The 6,111-nt window shown below is 39.5% G+C and overlaps 1 long non-coding RNA gene across 1 annotated transcript; it reads left to right on the top strand.

Annotated features, from left to right (window-relative positions):
- Positions 1–531: 531 nt before the first annotated feature.
- LOC140006451 (uncharacterized) lies at positions 532–4,861 on the top strand. Its single transcript, XR_011814079.1, has 2 exons — positions 532–1,895; positions 3,138–4,861. It is a non-coding gene; the product is annotated as an uncharacterized lncRNA (long non-coding RNA).
- The last annotated feature ends 1,250 nt before the right edge of the window (positions 4,862–6,111 follow it).

Here is a 6,111-nt window from a genome sequence, read left to right as displayed (position 1 = left end):
CCTAGTTCATCAAGAGAGGTAAAGGACAATCAACCCTTCAAATCTTACTTTATAGAAGTAGTATTGCACATCTAGGCTTATGCATGCTTATGGGTAGCTTGGTTATGTTGGAAAAATTGTTGTGTGGGCTCTATGAACTCCCACTTTGGTTGGACGGACTGACTTGGTGATTGATGATGAAATTAATGTTGGTTTAGTGCTTATATTAGTGAAATAATGTTGGGTTGTTGATAGAAACTCAAGGATGGTGAAATGAGCAAAAGTGACTATTTTACCCCTGCCCTGTTCGTGTACTTTGGTGTGAAATTTTGAGGTTGTAATGGCTTGTTTATAATGTATACATATTATATGGATAGTGTAGAAAGTTTTGTTGAAAAATAACATGATTTGGTTGGTCAAATGTGTTGATTTCCAAAGTATGGTAGAACTGGAAAATTTTCCCGGATTGCCCAGGCAGTCCTGTTGTTTCGGCTATAACTTTTCATTCCGATGTCGAAATCGAGTGCTGTTTGAGGCACTGGAAACTAGACATTCCCAGATTTCTATTGGTATAAAATGCACATCCTGGTTCCATTTGTGTGAGGGAAACCATTCGTTTGAAATTTGCTGTCCTGTTTCGTTGGTTCACTATAGGGCAGAACATGAACTACAACTTGATGCTGAAATGTGAGTTAGTTGCAGACGGATTTTGAAAATAGTTTTTTCTGAGAAATTGTAGCTTTATGAAAGTGTTTTCCAACGCCACCAACCACATCCAATTAAGAGTTGAATTGAGTGATTTGTGGCTGTATTTCGAAACTGACTTCTTGAAGGAAAACTCTCCTTTTGGGCAGAATTGTTACTAAACTCGATTGAGACTTGTTAATTTGAGATTCTTGGTGTTAATCACCCAAAATTGTGTTTTGGATAGGTCTTAGACATTGTCTATGCAAATAGACCATGTTTGAGGTACTTTGTAAGCCAAACGTTTTGAAAATAGAAAACGAAACTCGCAAGGCAGATTTGCCTTGAAAATTTTGGAATTTTGGTGATTTGGTTAACCAAATTCCCGTGCATATTTATCCATGAAATTTGGCAGAGAAATACTCCTTATATGGTAGTATTATACTGCTAATTTTGGTGCCATTCCGAGTCCGTTTCGCTGCTCAACTAAACTTCCTAAGTTCATGACTTGATTTTGGAAGACCCTTGTTTAACAAAGAAATTTGGGTAACTTTGAACTACCATATCTTGGTGCTCAAAACTTCAATTCTCGTTCCTCTTATTCCATTTTAAACTTTGATTGCAACTCTATTTGAGTTTCAAATTTGAGAGGCTAGTTCCAATTCTGTGAATTTTGCCGAATTTTCCAAGTTGGCGAAAAATCAACCCCGAAACTGTCTCGCAAGCCAAAACAGCAACTTTGAGACAAATTTTGAATAGCTTCCCTTTGGAATCATGGAAAAGTGTCTTCTAAAAACTTTTAGTACTTTGGAAGTAGTTTCCAATGGTACCAAGTTTTCTAATTTTGGACTCATAGTGAGTGAGATCTGATTTTTCAAAGTTTGCTTGCCGAATCTAAAATTTTCGAACTTAAAGGAAATTGAGGGTTTCAAACTCCCTATTTTCCTCCGATATTGCTAGACCGTTTTACACTTGATTTCAAAGGCGAGAATTAGATTTCTCTTGTATTTTTAAAACCCACTTCCGAGCCTCGACTATAAATAATTAAGGTTCAATTCATGAATTCTCCTTAGAATGAACACTAGTACAACCTTCTCGATAAGTAAGGGATTTTAAGCGATGGTGTGTAATAGACAACTATTGTTTGCTCAGGTGCTCAAGGAGACTTTCAAGAGGATCTCGAGGGGAACACCTGAAGGATTGTATACGCACTTACTCTTTTGTTGCAATAGGTGAGTGTTCCATATAGGAGTACGTAATTTGAATAAATCTTTGACATGCTTAATCCATGATCACTAAGTGTTAAGTGCTACATGTTAAATATTTACCACACTCATGCATATTTAAGTAATGTATACTTGAATTACTCGACATGAAATACTTGAATTGCATATTTATGTGATGTGTTTAAATGATTAATTATGCTATGGCTACATAAGTCGGTTGGAGTGAATCCCCTCGACTCTTAAGTGGTAAAAGTGGGAAACGGCCAATGGCGGCCTATCAAAATGACTAATGTCTACCAATTAACCATGATTACTACCGTTAACCGTCAACCGTTAACCGTAATTACTTACCGTTTTCCTATCTACTTGATTACCTGGTACTTGATTACTTGATTACCGTAAATTACATGTTCACATGAAATTATCAAATATTGCTTATGTGTTTATGTGTTAATTGTTGCTAGTAATTGCTCATATGAAATTGTCCACCATTTTAAGGCGAGTGTGTACTTTATCTCGCTCGACCTACCAAAAGAATAAATTTTTACCGTTAGCCAAGTTATTTGATTACTTGTGCATGTTGTAAGCTCTAAGCTGAACTTGGGCCCTGCCCTTGGTTACTGACCTACTCGAGCCAAGACTGGCCTCGGTCGGGTAGGTTGGAACCCTGAGCCACCGTTTCGGTATACTCGAGTATTACCACTAGAGGGATAAGGCGATGGCCAGACAGTACCATGGAGACCAGAAGTTATAAGGTGCAGTTGACCGAAATGGTTCCAATGGAACACCGTATCTTTCAATGTATGTTTATTTTACATAATGATAACCGTTTCATGCAAATGTACCATACCTGCGATATGCTCAAATTACTCGTACAATGATTATAGTCTCATGTTAATATGCCAATGTGCAACCTTGAACCATACATGCAGTATGCTCAATTACTTGATTTATTAGAACTGTTAGAGTGTCTTGGAACCTCACTGGGCTGTGTAGCCCATTCCACGATTTTATTTTCTTTAACAGGGTTCGAGACCATGAGTGCTAGTGAATAGTACTAAATTGCCTTCTTTTGAAAACTTTAAGTTGTATTACAGCAGATGACTGTAGTAAATATTCTTTTGGGTTGTATTAAGCTTGAGAGCTGATTAATTGTAAGTGTGAGATATTTTGGAATACTTTTATTATGTATTGAAGTTATTTGAAGTATTATTGAAGTATTCCGAGCTTGTGAATTGTGGATTGTAGTGAGTCTTGGCGAGAGCTGGGCAGGCGTCCCGCAGATACCCTTTGGTTCGCCTTACGGAGAAGTGGGGGCGTCACAAGTAAACCATGAGCAAACACAAAATTTGATCTATTAGAGAGATCTCGCTTGGCATACTCGCGTAGTATTGCCATGATATACTTGAGTAATATCAAAACCTTGACGAGCGGGCCCGATAAGGGGGTGTAACGGTGACGGGATTCAAAGAAAGTGGTGTATCTATGGGATTTGATACTTATGTGGTTGACGGAGTTTCAACATGGAATTTGATCAAGGCATTGACTCGACTACGTGGAATTTAGCTCCTGGGAGCTACGGTATCCTTGAATTGTTTCTGTTTACTTTTCCTACTTGAAATGTTAATTACTTGAACTTGATAGTTTTACTTACTGTATAAATGTTGTTGGTACTTGGACTACATGTTTGCATGTATGTTTCTTAGCCTCACGAGTATTCGCTCACCCCATTAGATTTGTTTTTCTCAACAGGAGCCGAAATGGAAGGAATTGTGGAGAAGCTGACTTGATGCACTTTTGATTAGTTTTAAATGACTTTTGAAAGTTGCATATTTGGGGAAAGTGATGTACTTGGTATCTTGAAATGTAAGAATTGGATACTTATTAAGGAAGCGACTTTTCTTTATACTTTCAACTTTTATTATTTGGTTATTTATCCTTAAGGTTAAATTGAAATTGTATCGAGTTCTGGCGAGAGTTGGGCAGGCGTCCCGCCGATACCCTTGGGAGAAGTGGGGGCATCACAGTTGGTATCAGTTAGAGATCTATTTGGGAGATATTAGAAACTTTACCCTCGAGAATAGGAATGGGATAACTTAGTTAGACTTTAAGTGATATTTGAGCGAATTCGTGACTTTAAGTTTCTAACCTAAAAAATGTGGTTGTTTTGTAGGGATGGAGAATGGTAATGGGGGACATGCTGCTAATGGTAATGGTCATACTAATGGCCACGTGGAGCCTCTTAAGCCTATTTACTACTGAACACTTGGTGGAGGAGCTCGTGTGCGTTACTCGCCTTCTATTAGGTTTCCCCGATGTCTTTGTAGGGTGACATATGCGTACCCTAATGACCTAGTACTGTCCCTTGACGACGAGCGTCATCAGTTGGTGAATACCAACCGAGCTTTACTTCAGGAGGTTGAGGAGCTGAGCATTCTGGTGAACGCTCAGAGTGCTAGGATTGCAGAGCTAGAGGGGGACTGTAGTGGATGAGATAGCTAGGGCTAAGGCCGCTCATGATGAGCTTCAGAGAGCTAGAACTCGACTTACTAGGATAGGCGAGGAGGTCCGGGATCGGGTTTTTGGGATCTTGGTAGACACTACTATGTTGATTGATGAGGTCATGGAGGTTGTTCAGAGTCCGGTTCAGGAGGGCGCTGAGGAGGAGCCTTTCGAGGAGGATCCAGAGGGGGACCCTGAGAAGGAGGTCTCCCCTGATAGTCCTGCTGAGGATTAGACTTAGAGTGATGGATCTTTTTACTTGTGTAGTTAGAAATAGGTGGGATGGTGCTAGTTCAAAGGCCATTGTATTTTGCTTGATTGTGTGGCCTACTTTTGAGACACTTGAACTTATTTTTGTTGTGCCTGACTAATTGCATTTTTGTGGCACTTGTGTGCTATATTTTTGTAAATGGCCCATGACTTGCTAATTGTATAAACTTTAAAGTGTTAATATATGTTAATTATTATCATTTCTAATGTTTTCATGTTGGCTCTTATTTTAAATATTTTCTCGCGTAATTATTCTATTTCTTGCATTAGGCATAACTAAGCTTATGGACGGACGAAGAAGTGGTAGAGGTCATGGGTGTGGGACTAGACAAACCCAACCTCAAGGGGATGATCAGGGATCGGCAATTAGGCCGACCCAGGGACAAGAAAATGTAGAGGGTAACCAAGTGGCTACTGCCATTAATCGGATGACTGATATCCTAGAACGATTAGTAGAGCGACAGGGTCCAAGGCCATTTAACCAACCCGGGGGCCAGGATAGAGGTGATGATAGGGCTGTGGAGAGGTTTTTGAAATTTAATCCGCCTAAATTCATTGAAGGATCTCATCCCGAATTAGCGGAGAACTGGCTAGAGCGGATGACTAATATTTTCGCCGCTTTAGATTATACTGAAGAGAGAAGAGTGAACTTTGTTGCCTTCCAATTTGAGGGCCTTGCATGTGCTTGGTGGGACATGATAAGGGGAAAGTGGGAAAGAGCGCAGATGTGACGCCCCCACTTCTCCCAAGGGCAAACCCAAGGGTATCCGCGGGACGCCTGCCTAACTCTCGCCAGGGCTCAAGACAATTCCAATTCAAACCTAGTCTAATACTAACAATGAAAGTCAGGATAAAGTTATGAAGTCATTTCCATACATAAATATCCAGTCTTACGTCACAATTTCAAATTTACAATCACTTTTTCAAAAAATGTACCACATCCAAAAGTGTCTAGTCGATTACAATTAAAACACTAATACAAAAGTTCCTCAAGTCAGCATTGACTTAACTCCTTCCAATCGGGTTCCTGTTAAGGAAAACAAACTAATGGGATGAGCCAATACTCAGTGAGGCCAAGAAACAAACATGCAAATACATAATCCAAATAGCAACAACAATTACATTGTAAGTAAAGCTATCAAGTTCGAATAATTCACACTTTGAATAGGAAAAATAAACAGAAATAATTCAAGGACACTGTAGCTCTCAGGAGCTAAATTCCACGTAGTTGTGTCCAAATCTTGATCACATCTCATGTTGACACTCCGTCAACCACATAAGTAGCAAGTCTGTAGATACACCACTTTTCTTCGAATCCCGTCACCGTTACATCCCCTTGCCAGGCCCGCTCATCAAAGTTTTGATAATACTCGAGTATATCATGGCAATACTGTACGAGTAATGTCGAGCAAGATCTCTCCAATAGATCATGCTCCACGAATATCTCATG

The sequence above is a fragment of the Coffea arabica genome, chromosome 1c, assembly GCF_036785885.1.
Source record: "Coffea arabica cultivar ET-39 chromosome 1c, Coffea Arabica ET-39 HiFi, whole genome shotgun sequence".
Taxonomy (NCBI): Eukaryota; Viridiplantae; Streptophyta; class Magnoliopsida; order Gentianales; family Rubiaceae; genus Coffea; species Coffea arabica.
The sequence above is the reverse complement of the archived record's forward strand: the minus strand, read 5'-3'. Positions and strand labels throughout refer to the sequence as shown.